Raw genomic sequence first — 15,873 nt, 5'->3', positions numbered from 1 at the left:
GCTCATTGTGCACAGTAGCTCCCTTTCATCACCTTGAATTGTCAAAACCCTTCTTTGTTTACCAGACATATGCTAATGGCTAAATCTATCATTTGGGATAATGAATCCCTCAGGGATCAATATTTAATGGTGTTTCCTGTTGGCAAATTTAAATTGATTTGAAACTATCCACTAACACAAACTGCAAAGATGACATACTGTTCAGGAAATATTTCCTTCCATCATCCACCTAGAGCTGTAATCATTGAAGTGTAAATCACTCTGACAGGGTAGCGGCACAAATTTCACTGTTGCATAAGTGCATGTAAATAAAAATATAGATATTTTAGTAGAAAATTATAGATCTAGAATGATAAATCCTAATTCTTCCAATGCCACAGCAAAGAGGAGGAAATAGTCATGCACTGTATTGCTAATATTAATGCCACACACAAATGGCTCTAACATCCAATATTTTATCTTCAATAAAGGAACAATATTTCCAAAAAAACTCTCATCTCATTGCATTCCATATATTGCTTTTTCCAAGAGCATGACATTCTTTTATTGTTTTCTATTTTTCCCCTCCTGATTCAAGTTCTATTCTCTATTTTATGCCACCAGAAGTACTTATAATGCCTGGAAATCTGAACAATGGAACTTCAGATTATAATATTGCTGCACAAAATCTTTCAAGCTCATGGACATGAATGTATAAAGATTTTTTTTGGTATGAGTTTTTCTGTCAGCTGCCCTCAGTAAATAAGATTTTTAGCCCATAAAGACTGTGAGGTAGCTGTGGCAATATGCTGACTTACAAATGATGAAACTATGATGAGACATTATAGCCAACCTTTTCAAACTTGGGAGTCTAAAGTTAGGCTCCCAACTTCATATGTAGGCACTTAGCTAGCCTTTCAGAGCACCCACTCCTCCTATTGAATCCTGCATCTCTGAAAAATCAACTTATGTAAGTGCCTACATAGAGATTTAGTTGCCTAACATTTAAGCACCCAAGTTTGAAAATATTGCCTACACATGGAGACCATGTCAGAGCTGGGATCAGAACCCATATCTCCTGAATCCTGCTCCCATGCCTGAATCATTAGACAATGCTAGCTCACTGGCTGGCTCCATGGACAATAGCAATACAATCAATGGCTTTTGGCAACATACAAGCTGAAGGATTGTTTATTCCTCTTTGAGCAATATTTGATTGCTATTTACATCCCAGTTGGTCACTGTTCCTCTAATATTATACCTTTTACTTATCCGCATATTATGTTTACAGGATATATTTACTGTACATAGAGTCAAGCTGTCCTGTAGTGGCTCAAAAGCATGTGTACCAACCTCAGGGCAGATGTAGGAAAAGGGAATAAACTGCAAATTGGTTGTGAATTTTATATTTGGATTTCACCAACTTATTATCAATTGTAAACTCCTTAGGCACTAAAACAACTGTATCATGGAGTCACTATAGCAACCTTATCAACTTGGTGTACTCCAATCTCTTGCTTGTGTGATAGATGGTTCCTTACATCAAAGACAACAGCAATATTCAGGTTTTTCTAGTCCCAAAGGACCATTCACTTACCCCAGTCAATGTTAGATCTTGCACTGAAGTCAATGCGTGTAGTCAATCCTATAATAAACTAGCTAAAGATTCCTTATATAGGAAAAGGAAACATCATCATCCCTCCCCTCCCCTCTCCTTTTTGCTTCAAATTGTAAGCTGATGGGAGGAATTCACTTGCATATCTCTCTTGATTGCAGGGTAGAGGGGAGAGAGCAGTTAGGAAGAGCAATCAATAAAGTCTTTTGTCCTCTTTGTCCCACTATAGTTCTTAGGGTGTTGATGGGCCTTTCTTGTGGGACAGGATGTAACACTTTCTATTGGAAGCCAGCATTTCACACTAATGTCTCTTTGCTTTCTGGTGATTTACAGAGTTAGAGACTTACAATGCAAATGCTCTGATATGGGATACCGAGGTTATAAGTAAGATGAATGCTTCTAGATTGCAGCATGCATTAAATGAAGTCTAAACACAAAGCACATTTTTATAACATTAAAACTACTTAATACTGACACACAAGTGATCTGGGCTAATTTTAGCCATGTATTCCTCATTATTCAATTGAGACAAAGGGACCTGGACAGGAGCTGGCACTTGGTATGCCAATTTCAGATATGCTGATTTAGAAGATGTTCCTCATCCTTCTCTCCAAACCAGACTTTCATCTGTATCTTGCACCAAACAAAGGTTAAGGCTCAAATATTTGTATCTTTTTTTCATGTCCAGTTTCCCTCTGGGATTGGAACTATTAGAAAAGCTGTTCTAATGCTGTTTCCAACCTATTCAAAAGTAGAAGGTATCAGAAATCTCATGGCAGCTTTCAAAACTGAGATTTCCAGCCCAATTTTGAAGATTCAAGAAGTTCAAATATTCTTTGAATCAGAATGTGCTGAGTTTTGGATGCATGCCCAAATCAAATCCAAACTCTTAGGCTTTCGCCCACTGCTAGTTGAAATCCCATTTATGGCACAATCAGCGTGCGAGATCTCAGAGATGAACTCAAGGAAGTACTAACTCTTTCCTGAATTTACATGGTTAGGCACAGCAATTTAATTTCCTTTCTGCTTTTGACATGCTATTTACACTATATGAACACCTAGTACAAGACAGTTCCCTTGAGCTTATAGTCTAGACAGACAAATGAAGCATTATTCATATTTTACAGATGGGGAACTGAAGCAGAGAGATGTGACTTGCTTAGGGTCACACAGTCTGTGTCAGAACAGGAAATAGAACCTAGGAGCTTGTTGACACAGGTTAATTATTCCAATATAGCTTGCTGGTCAACTATCATGCTATAACTTTGCTGGTATAGGTCCCCATGTGGACAGTCTATTACAGAGTAAATGTGACTTCCCACCAGAGTAATTATACTAAAAGTTATGTTTATTTTGGAATAGTGCCCACACAGGGAGTTTTTCCAGAAAAGCTATAGTGGAATAATTATTCCAGTAAATTTGGCAGTCAGGGTATGTCTACATTAGAAACGCTACAGCAGTAGTGTAGAAAATTTTTATGGTCACAGATGGGGGGTTCTTCCATTTCGATGGTAAATCTACCTCTGAGAGGCAGTAGCTAGGTCAACAGAAGTTTTTCATTGACCTAGTTCTGTCTACACTGGTGTTTAGGTTGACTTAAGTGCTGGCATGTTCTGGGGTGCAATCCAGACCAGTGAGAGGTTGTCATTGCCTGCCCTGTATCCCTGGGTGCCTCAAATGCTCTGCTGCTGTGGCTCACAGCCTGGACAAAGCCAGCCAGCAGATAAGCATGCAGTATCCTGGGGGTCTGTGCTTTGCAACCCTGGGTCAGCACTCTGACCCCGGCACCCTGCCTACAATGCAACAGCGCCATTCTAGTCTCTGACACACAAACTGGGGGGGTGACCTATCCCCAAGCACATGTTGAATCCTGAATTTCCCGCCAACGGCATGCTCTGCAGTCTCCAGCACTTTCCTGAACAATTCAGAGGAATAAGATTTGCTGTCCAAAGAGACAAACTGCACAACATATCACTTACTGGAGTCAATTGACATTTTAATTCAAACACAGCACTGAGTTGGGTTAGATTAAAAGTAAAACAAGTTTATTAACAAAAGGAGATAAGATTGAGTGAGTTTAAGTAGAGTGTTAAAAACGGTTACAAGCAAATAAAAGTTAAAACACTTTCTAGAGACTAAAACATAACAAAATTACGGTCTTTGCTCAAGGTAGTTTCCTCATCTGTCTGCCTTCCAGCAAGATGGCTGACCAGCCCCTTTGGCCAGGATCTCCCCAAAAGTCTAAAGTGCATAGTTCCTTTGTCATCTTATGTGAAATTTAACTTGGGGGTTTGCCCCTCTTTTATAGTCCATTGAATCTTTGAAATGGATTCTTCTGGAGGTTACCACCACCACCCGAAAATTAAAGATCATTCAAGCTGTGAGGAAGACAACATGGAGTTTCCCGGTGAAGGAATTTTCATACTGGTTTCTTCCCCCACTGGTGTTTCCTCAAATTCAAATTGACCTATCGTTCAATCTCCTCCCCCGGCTCTGATGTTTTTTCTCCCCCCTTGTTGGCTTGATGGCCCTGATTACCTTCTCCTCCCCTGGCTCTGATGTTTTTTCTCCCCCCTTGTTGGCTTGATGGCCCTGATTACCTTCTATGTAAATTGCATTCCCATTGTCTCTTAATGTACCTTGGAAATATCCCACCCTAGACAGAGGAATGTGGTTCTGCCTTCTAGAAGGTAAGTTTTTAGCTCTGTCAGGAAGACACATTTTAATTACATAATTGCCAATATGTTTTTAATTTTGAATTTGTCCTCCATGCATACCTCACAATAATATTAGTGATCAGTACATTGTTAGCTTTCTATTGATATCTTACATGACACCTTCTAGATAAAGGTTATGATATTAATGAGTTGGGGCACACTGAACTGGTCAGGCCACCTGAAATTTGTCAATAGATCCCTTTCCCTCTTGTATTGGGATGCTGTTAGGTCACAACTACATATCTCAGGGGTGTGAATTTTCCACACCCTTGAGTGACATAGCTATGTCTCTCGGGGGTGTGAATTTTCCACACCCTTGAGTGACATAGCTATGTCAACCTAAGTTTTAGGTGCAGACCAGGCCTCATTTCCCGTGCTTAAACAAGCCCTAGATCTAGTGACTGATTTCCATTTCCTTAATGACAAATTATGCAACTTGATTGTAAAGCAGCACTTCTCACAGCTCCTTTGAGATCGGCAGCTCTTTTCTTTATGGGAATAAGTGAGCTTTTAAGGGGAATATATGCCATCAAGTGGGAGGCTTGCACTGCACATAGTACCCTGAAATCCAATACTGGAGACATGCTGTGACACAGAGGCCCATTGGTGCCAACTGGCAAAGTGGTTCACTGTTCTTTACAGGCAACTGCTGTCTCATATCTGACAAATTCACCACTTTCATGGTATTTATCCATAAAGTGTTGCATGTGAGGCTTCCACTGAAAACTTGTAACTTGTCAATTCTCAATCATTGTGAGATGAGTGTACAGGTGTTATTTAAGGAATAATGTAACTATTGCAAATTATGTCCTGATGGTCTGAGAAGGAAAGTGAGTCACCAGGGAATCAAGTCTCGGTGATGGCCTATTCAAGTGGGAGGGAGTTGTTACTTCTGCCTGGGTAGCTGATTGTGTAAATGTATTGCTTCAATTGTCTACCTGTGCACCAAACCAGAAACGTCAATGGAAAACCATCAAAGATAAGCTATAAACATCAAAAACACTTGGAAGTGAAAAAGGCATAAGATGACAGCCTTGTCTGTGAATAAAGACAAAAGACTGACTCATTTATATCACAGAGTGGAAAAAGATACTCTAGATCCATTCATTCAGGAGGTAGCTTGATGAGCAGAGATGCTTCATGAAAGCCTAGCTCTTAGCTCCTTGGGGCTAGCAAGCCTGCAAAAGAACTTTTGGGGTGAGAATATTTTGTATTAGCTAAAAAAAAAAACCCTAGATAATTCATGGAGGATAGATCCAATAGTGGCTATTAGCCAAGATAGTCAGGGATGCAACCCTGAGGTCATGGTGACCCTAAACCTCTGACTACCAAAAGGTAGGAGTGGAAGATGGGTGGATCACTCTGTAAGTGCCCCATTTTATACACTTCTCTGAATCTCTTATACAGGCTGTTGAAACGGATCTTTAATGGCCTACAGCTGGGTGGATTGTTACTGGTACCAGTGAAAGACTCACCTACAGTATGCACAGAAATTTATTTGAGAAAGAATTACACAAGCAGTTAATGTTACACAGTACACATAGAATCATAGAAGATTAGGGTTGGAAGTGACCTCAGGAGGTCATCTAGTCCAACCCCCTACTCAAAGCAGGACCAACCCCAAATAAATCATCCCAGCTAGGGCTTTGTCAAGTTGGGCCTTAAAAACCTCTAAGGATGGAGATTTCACCATCTCCCTAAGTAACCCATTCCAGTGCTTCACCATCCTCCTAGTTAAATAGTTTTTCCTAATATCCAACCTAGACCTCCCCCACTGCAACTTGAGACCATTACTCCTTGTTCTGTCATCTACCAACACTTAGAACAGCCTAACTCCATCCTCTTTGGAACCCCCCTTCAGGTAATTGAAGGATGCTATCAAATCCCCCTCCTCACTCTTCTCTTCTGCAGACTAAATAACCCCAGTTCCCTCAGCCTCTCCTCATAGGTCATGTGCCCCAGCCCCCTAATCATATTTGTTGCCCTCCTCTGGACTCTCTCCAATTTGTTCACATCCTTTCTGTAGTGGGGGGCCCAAAACTGGACGCAATACTCCAGATGTGGCCTCACCAGTGCCAAATAGGGGGGAATAATCACTTCCCTCGATCTGCTGGCAATGCTCCTACTAATGCAGCCTAATATGCCATTAGCCTTCTTGGCAACAAAGGCACACTGTCTCATATCCAGCTTCTCATCTAATCCCCAGGTCCTTTTCTGCAGAACTGCCATTTAACCAGTCGGTCCCCAGCCTGTAGAAGTGCATGGGATTCTTCCATCCTAAGTGCAGGACTCTGGAGGATTGGGCCAAAAGAAATCTGATGAGTTTCAACAAGGACAAGTGCAATTTGTCTAGGTCACTCTGGACCCTATCCCTACCCTCCAGCATATCTACCTCTCCCCCCAACTTAGTGTCATCTGCGAACTTGTTGAGGGTACAATCCATCCCATCATCCAGATCATTAATGAAGATGTTGAACAAAGCCGGCACCAGGCCCAACCCCTGGGGCACTCCGCTTGATACCGGCTGCCAACTAGACATCAAGCCATTGATCACTACCTGTTGAGCCCGACAATCTAGCCAGCTTTCTATCAACCTTATAGTCCATTCATCCAATCCATACTTCTTTAACTTGCTGGCAAGAATACTGTGGGAGACCATATCAAAAGCTTTGCTAAAATCAAGGTATATCATGTACACTGCTGTCTCCATATCCACAGAGCCAGTTATCTCATCATAGAAGGCAATCAGGTTGGTCAGGCATGACTTGCCCTTGGTGAATCCATGTTGACTGTTCCTGATCACCTTCCTCTCCTCCAAGTGCTTCAAAATGGATTCCTTGAGGACCTGCTCCATAATTTTTCCAGGGACTGAGGTGAGGCTGACCGGTTTGTAGTTCCCCAGATTCTCCTTCCCTTTTTTAAGATGGGCACTACATTTGCCTTTTTCCAATCATCCGGGACCTCCCCCGATCACCATGAGTTTTCAAAGATAACGGCTAAAGGCTCTGCAATCACATCAGCCAACTCCCTCAGCATCCTCAGATGCATTGCATACTGCCCCATGGACTTGTGCATATCCATCTTTTCTAGATAGTACTTAACCTGTTCTTTCACCACTGGGGGCTGCTTATCTCCTCCTCATACGGTGCTGCCCAGTGCAGCAGTCTGGGAGCTGACCTTGTCTGTGAAGACCAAGGGGAAAAAAATCATTGAGTACTTCAGCTTTTTCCACATCATCTGTCACTAGGTTGCTGCCCCCCATCTCATTTAATAAGTGTCCCACACTTTCCCTGACCACCTTCTTCACATCCCTTGTCTCACAGTCTCGAACCTTTTCCGATGTTAATTAGAGAACTAACTTAACCAATTTACTTTGCTTAGCATTTATACCTTTTGTTCTCAAAGGAGTCACGTGTCCAGAAATATGCCTGGTGGGTGTTCATCACTGTTTTTTTGAATTAATATTTTGGAAGGAGGGGGCTGCAGAACAGACACAAACCAAAGTTCAAACATCATGTACTCTCTCATCAATCATTCACCTAAGCTCTTAGCGTGATGCCATCCAAAGTGGTCACTTTGACCCAGGTCAGCTTGCACCAAGCCCACTGATCACATATTACATTTTCTTTACTTTGTGAGCTGGTCCCCTGCTGATATAGTCCAAAGTTCGACGTTGAAACATAAACGCAGATCAAGCCGCTATTAGCACCTCCAGTAGTTTTCCACATCATTTATCTAGTGCTAAGAGAATCCCACTCCCAGATTCCTCTAGCAAGTTCAGACATACCAACCCATATCAAACTCATGCTTGCCATATTTATTCATATCAGTCACAGCAATTCATAATAATTTGGCACTGGCCCAACACAGGTCACAGTTGGAGACAGATACTGGACCATAATCTGACCCAGTATGGCAGTTCTTCTGTTTTAATTATAGACTCAGACATTAAGGCCAGAAGGGACAATCATGATATCTAGTCTGACCTGTTGCACATTGCAGACCACAGAACCTCACCCTTCCACTCCTGTAATAGGCCTGTAATCTCTGAGTTACTGAAGTCCTCAGATCTTGATTTAAAGACTTTGTTACGGAAAATCCACCATTTACTCTAGTTCAAACCAACAAGTGACCTGTGCCCCACGCTGCAGAGGAAGGTGAAAACCCTCCAAAGTCTCTGCCAATCTGACCTGGGGGAAAAATTCTTCCTAATCCCAAATACGGTGATCAGTTAGACCCTGAGTATATGGGTGAGACCCACCAGCCAGACACCCTGGAAAAAAATTCTCTGTAGTAACTCAGAGCTCTTCCCATCTAGTGCCCCACCTCCAGCCATTGGAGAAATTTGCTAATAACAGTCACGGATAGGCCATATACCATTGTTTATAATCTCCTCATACCATCTCCTCCATAAATTTATCAAGCTCAGTCTTAAAACAAGTTAGGGTTTTTGCCTCTACTATTCCCCTTGGAAGGCTGTTCTAAGTATGTTATGATTTTGTTTTATTTGTAACTACTTGTTTCTATTTAAATCCCTATCCTCTCTTAAATATCCTTTTGTTTTACTATAATTGAAGTCAAGCTTTGTGTGCAATACAGGAGTGATGGGCTATGGTTAAATTGGGGTACACTGTTCCTTTGGAAGAGGATCTGGGTTTTCTGTAGGTATCCAGTGATGAGGAGTTGGATACCGGAAGGTGACACTTTGAAAGGATTTGGGGGAATGAAGTGCATCTATTGTAACCTGGAGGGCAAAGACATGTCTGATTCAGCCCAGAGGAGAGTGTTTGAGTGGCTGGCTGTGGTAGGGAGCGAACACCCAGGTGACACAGGCAGGACTCCTTCACACTGGATGCAGGCGGGAACAAAGTGGCATCCAGCCCTCCGTGCCCCAAGAAGCATCACACATGCCCATAAAACTTCATTCTTTGGGTCTGGAGATGTGGTAGGCAGAGCAGAACAATATTTCATATTATTCAGATCAACAACCCCCCCGCCACACACACAACCCCACCCTTGTAGGTGTGCTGTTTTTCAATCAATCATGTTGTACATAATGACATTTAGACTCTCCTTTAGAATGAGTTCTGAATATCAAAGAGCAGAATGTGGTGGTATATGTCCAAACCTGGATCTGAATTGCACAGCTTGCCTCTAATGGCCTGAATCAAAACCCAACAGCAGTATAGCCCAGAACTTGGAGGGTTCAAAATGCAAATCTGAATGTCTTGGCAAAGGCCCTTTTCTAGATTTTCTAGATTTTTTTCCAGGTGCTATCAGAAGGCTTCTCTCTTCCCAAGACACATGTGGATGAGAAACCAAGTATTACGGACATAAGAGAGTGCAATAGGAGCACAGTGGTGCAGGATTTGTTTCTTTAGCAAAACAGTGCTATTTATAATATGTTTGTTGATTTACCACTTCTGACTTCAGATTATTTACCAGCAATAGAAGCAAAACAGCAGCCCTGTTTTTGTAGGGTAGGGACAAAGTTGGATCTAAAGGGAAAGGAATCCCTTTAAGGTAAGTAATATGTCAAAAGAATGCAGTACTTTACACTGGCTCATTCACTATGGAATATTTCAGTCACCATATCTTAGTGAGCATTCAAAGCACTGAGTATCCACTTCTAATCAGATGTGTCAACTTCAAAGTTCACAGATTTCAGGTCTTATTACATTGTTTCTCAGTCAATGAAATTGAAGTGTGGCCTTGTCACCTCCATTTGTCTCTTTTAAAAAAAAAAAAAAAACTTAAGATCTTAGTGTGGAGTTAGCTGACAAGCTGACTCAGTGCCTGTCAAAGTAATTAAGAACTATTTGCTCTCCAGCATTCATGGTTAAACAGGAAGCTTTATACTTGAACTGTTTCATCTGCTTTAAATCCCTCTAAGAGGAATAATTTAACTGGATGTAGAATACTAAAAGGCCTGACCCTACCCTTCCAATTAGTACTTCAGGGCCTTTCCCCTGACCCCATCCTTCAAGCTACCAGGGGGAAGATGGAGAAAGCTGACTGGCTTCCCTAAGTTTATTTGTTACCAGGGAGAAGGAGGAATTTTAGTCTTGTCAGAGGGTGCTCAGGGGCAGCCCCTTTGATGTCAAAGTGATTCTCCACTCTCTCAAAGTTCTAATCTTGGTGTAAGGCATGCACAAAAGGCAATGCAGGTACACTGATAACTGAAATTTTCACAGTGGCTGAACTTTTTGGACACTCCCCACTGTGGTCCCAAAGATGGTGATTCCTAGACTCTCCCTACCCTTGCTGGTTGGGGTTGTTGTGGATAGGGTCAGACACTATAGTTTGAACCTTGTTCTGTACAGAGCGCTGAGTCTGTCTCTGCGCTGCATCGCTGAGGCAATAAAGAATCCCATGCCTTTAAACAACAATCTTAGTTTGAAGTGTGTTGCAGTGGCAGGTGAGGACTTCTTTTCCTGTGGAACTTGTGAACTCCACCAGATTGGCAGTTCACAGGGCACAGATTATAAATGTTTGGGGATTGGAATCCTCAGCAGATAGGAGCCTGATGAGCTTTGAGCGGTGTGTGACACTGCATCCCATATTCTTCATAGAGCTATTATGATATGATATGGCATAACTATGATGTATTTTATGCAAGATGGGACATGTGAGATCATTGGATAGGTTATGATTTACTGAATAATTATCCAATTTGTATGCATGTATCATTTTTGTATCTGAAGCTAGGAATATGGACTATGTATCTGTATTACAAATGTGTTTACACTTGGGGAAGACCCACTAGGCACAAGACTGTCAGTCTAGATGGCTGGCTGGGAAAGGCCCATTCAGGTTGATGAGCCATTAGGAGAAAACAATAGGCCTTAGAAGAAGCTAATCTGCCATCAGGAAGCCTTCCTGATGATGCTGTAAACAGCCTCTGACTCATGGTTGCTATGGCACTACAGGGATAAGTAACCAGGTCACCTGGTATTGGACTCCATCTTGGAATACCAGTGTTTTTCCACTGACTGGAGTGGGAACCAAGCTTTGAGACAAAGGGCTCCCGCCATATGCAAAAACTGTTTAAGGCAGGGGAGTGACATCGTGGTTCTTCACTGACTCCCAACCCTAAACAGACTTTTGGAAACACCTGAGGAGCAAGGACTAAACGGGGGCGGGGGAGAAGGGGAGGACGTGCTAGACCCAGGCGAAAGGGATTTTTAGCCTGTGAAAGGAACACCTGGGGTTTTTAAGCTATAAGTTAGTGCAGCTGGCTCATTAAGAATCTCTGCAGCCTGCTTGAATCATCATTTTAGAGTGAGAATTTGCTACTCATATCCAATCTTGGGTTTAGTATAGTAAGCTTCGTTTGCATGTTTTGTTTGCTAAGTAATCTGCTTTGATCTGTTTGCTTCCCTTATAATCACTTAATATCTATCTTTTGTATTAATAAACTTATTTTTGCTTTGTCTAAAACCAGTGTGTGGGAGTCATAACTTGGGGCAGAAAGCTGTTCAATGTCCTTCTCCATATTGAGGGAGGAGGAGAATTTCATGAGCTTACGCTGTACAGATCTCTGTGCAGCGCAAGATGGTATAATTTTGGGTTTTCATTCCAGATGGGGGAGTGCACTTGGGTAGCTGGGCAGTTCCTTAGCTGTAGCCTCCCCATGGAGAGCTGATCACAGTGTCTGTATATACTGCAGCTTGGTGTGTCCCTACCTGTATGTGTGCTGGAGCCTGGGAGAGGGCTTGGCAAACTGGTCACACCAGTACAGTGTAAAGGGAGCCCAGGTTAGTGGGTTGGGGGGCAGTGGTATCCCAGTTCCAGGTGGCACCCTTGGGAACCCATCACAAGGTGTTTTTAAGAGGGGGGTATTTAGTAGGAGGGGGAGTGAAAGCTTATGTTCACAAGAAATTAAAATGTATGGCAATGCACTGACAATTCCAATATTGATGTATCATTGGGGGAAAATTTGCCTTATTTCCACCCCTCTCAGAATACCTCTTGACTCAAGATTGTGCTCATTTTCCAAACAAAGATTTGTTCCCTTAATAACAAGCAAAACGCTACCCAGGAGTTCCTGGGGGCTTCCTCCTCTCTCTGCTCTTCTGTAGTAGTACTGAGCCATGTGATCCTGGAGCAGCCAGCGAGCCCTTTTTCTCCTTTCTGGACCCTGTACTCCCCAGACACGACATTGTCCTAACCCAGAACACAGGACAAGCCTATCATCCCAGAAATGCAAGCTATCCCATTTTGTATGGGACATCTTACCCTGCCTTCTGCTCTAGGTTCCCCTCTTTTTTCTTCAGTAGTGAAAATGCTGATGGCTTGGGAAGGAGGTGTAAGAAATCAGAAGAGCCTAGAAGGATGGGGGCCCAGCAGCCCTAAAACATTATTATTGAAATGAGGGCCAGGTTCTCCCTCCTCTAAAATTGTGTGGTTTATTTTGTCTCCTACTCTCTGCCCTTAATGTTTGATCTGTGGATGCCTTTTTAAGTTGCCTGAAGATATAAAACCATTGAAAGGACTGAGGAGAAGGGGAAAACAAAACAAAGTACAACTGAGGGGAAAGGGAAACTAATAATCCTCCTCCAACCTTCTAGTAGCTTTTGGGGTGGTAAAGACATGGAGTTTACCCATCCCTCTCCTCCTCCCTCTCACTTGTGCTCAATGCTTTCTCCCCAAATAGGTGAAATAGGTGGCTTTTGCCAGCATGAAAACAGTTGCTTCTGTGGAGACAACTCGCTCCAAAACTGGGCAGCGTTGCTGCTAGGTTTGTTGGGGACAGAATCTTACATTGTTTGACTGAGTCTGTCCTCAAGTGATAGTACAGTACTCAGAGCGACTGCCAGGTAGGCAGACACCACCCTCTGACATTGCCCATCCCAGATGGCACTTTGCCACTTGTCTTTAGGTTGCCAATTTGTCTTTCATTCATACAGAAAATTGCCTGTTAAAGTGTGTAGTTGATTATGTTCATGAGATAAAGGCCCTATACAAAAGTAATTGATTCAAAGACACCCCCCCCCAAAAGTGCCACATAGCTGCATTTAGCTGGTGAGAGGGAGAGGACCCAGAGTAGCTGCCTTAAGAAGAACTGTTGTCTTTCCACAAAAGGACTTTTGCAGAGTGGACTCTGTCATAGCCCTTTATTGAATGGCATGTTACTGCAGGCCCTACCTCAGTTTCTATCCCAGGTAGTCATCAACTCTCACAGCTTTCAGAGTGTTCAGTTGCTGAGGTGACTTAGCCCTCCAGCTGAATCAGAGAGTTTAAGGCCAGAAGGGACCACCAGATGATCTAGTCTGACCGCCTGTACATCACAGGCCACCAACACCACCTAGCACCCACACGCTATCCCAACAACCGAAATTAGACTAAAGTATTACAGCCCACTGGAGACCAGACTGTGCCACAGGCAAAGAATAGGAAGGACTGAGATGTACTTGTGATCAAGGCCCCTGCTGTGACACTGTGGAGGCTTAGGCCAACTCTAAGCCTATATATCAATGGAGAGTCTGTCAGGCTTAATTATTTTGTTAAAATTGCTGTAAATATATAGTTAGGACTTTCCTAAATACTGGGGAATGGACTACTAATACTCATATGCTAATCTCTGTAGTTCTCATGCTAAGAGTAATATGTGGACATGGCTGGGGCAGACCACTTGATAACAAGAGCCTTTAATCACTGAGTTTTGCCTATAGCAAGGGCTACCCCTCCTAGGGGAAAGTGGCCAATTGATACCCATTTAAAAAGCTATGTGTCCAGAAGAAGCTTCTCAATTCCCAATACTGTAGCTAAAGCCAATTTATGGGACAAGGGGAAACTCTCATCCAGGAATGAGTTACACAGGAGGACATCACCGAAGAATTACCTTGTGGACTCCCCCACCATCATCTTTTGCATCTGTGAGCCCTGGAGTCAGAACTGTCACATGGCAGGGTTTTCAGATAAAAGCTGCCTAGTAGGAGGAAACAGGGTTCTTTTTACCAGCCTGGATCCTAAGAGACAAGGATTTTGTCTGCCAGATAAAAGACCCTGAGCTGCCATAGCTGGGATAAACCTCAGAAACTGATTCTATAAGACTATGAACAGAAGTTTTCTTTATAAAATAACCTAAGTATGTATTTGTCTGTCTTTAATATTCTTAGCACTGTGCAAATATCTCTTGCTTCATTTTCACTTAATAAATCCTAAATAAGTTTATTATAGGATTGGACTGAGCAGTGCCTTATTGGATGAAGGAGGGAGATCTAAGGAACTGACCTTTGGTAAGTGTCTGGTCCTTTGGGAAATGAGAAACTTGGATTTTCTTGATATTATGGTGAAAGGGGGAACCTAATATCACAGGGTTCTGCTCACTTAGTATCAAAAGAGACTGGGGTTCCCCAAGGGGACCGTTTAAATTCTATATTAAGGCTGGCAAAAGCCTAGGAAGTTAATAAGCGGTGTGATTAGCTCTTGTCTCAGAATTACTCACAGCTGGCACTGGGTTAATTTACCTGTTACTGAATAGCCTGCCCTGAAGTGAAGCCCCTGGTCTCAAGATACCAAGGGTCCTGACAATAGCAGGGAAATGATTGAGATATACTCAGATAATCCTGGCAAGTTCACCACACCTACATGCAGCTGAAGAAAACCCAAGGTCACTGCCAATCTGACCGGGAGAGAATTCCGTCCTGACCCCTATACAGTGATCAGTTAGACCCCAAGCATGTGAGCAAGAGCCAAACAGCCAAGAGAGAATGTTTGATGCCACTTCAGAGCCCTGGTCCATCCCACCCAATGTCCCATCTCCAGCAATAGTCATCCCTGATACTTCAGAGGACTGAGACTTAAAAAAAAAAAATCCCTGTCAGAATACATTGGGGAGGGGGGTCCTTTACTGACCCCCTCATAGCTTCAAGGTTTCATCATGTAACCATGAGCTTTAGGAACAAAGGCCATAAACTGTAAGTGAGCACCAGGGCTGCTTGAGCCCTGCCCCCACCATCACAAGCAGCCCCATCATACAGTTGTACTCACAAATTAGTACAGCTCTCTCAAAACTAATTAAATTGTTTGCCCCTACAACTCTTGCTAGCGGGATGTTCCAGGACCTCACCCTTCTGATAGAAACCTTCCCATTTCCAGCCTCAATATGTTAGTGGCCAGTTTATACCCATTTTATTCTTGCAACAGCATTGTCCTTAAATAGCTCTTTACCCTCCCTGGTATTTATCCCCCTAATATATTTATAGAGAGCAATCATATCCCCTCTCAGCCTTCTTTTTGCTAGACTAAATAAGCTAAGCTCTTCCACTCTAGTCTGAGTCCCCTGAGCCCACATAAGAGTGTACCTCATCTGTCGTATTAAAGTCCAAACAAACACACAAACCAAGAGTTTTGTGCCTAGCTCAAGACTGAAGCATAGCCTTCCTTCCTGAGGGTCGGTCTGTCTTTCAAAAAATCTCTCATCCCTCTAGGGCAGTAGTTTTCAATCTGGGGTCCACAGACTATATTTAAAATTTCCAAAGGGATCCACACCTCCATTTAAAATATGTTGGGGGCCTGAAAAGGAAAAAAAAGGTTGAAAACCATTGTTCTTGGGCT

This window comes from Trachemys scripta, chromosome 3 (assembly GCF_013100865.1).
Source record: "Trachemys scripta elegans isolate TJP31775 chromosome 3, CAS_Tse_1.0, whole genome shotgun sequence".
NCBI lineage: Eukaryota > Metazoa > Chordata > Testudines > Emydidae > Trachemys > Trachemys scripta.
Note: the sequence above shows the minus strand (reverse complement) of the source record.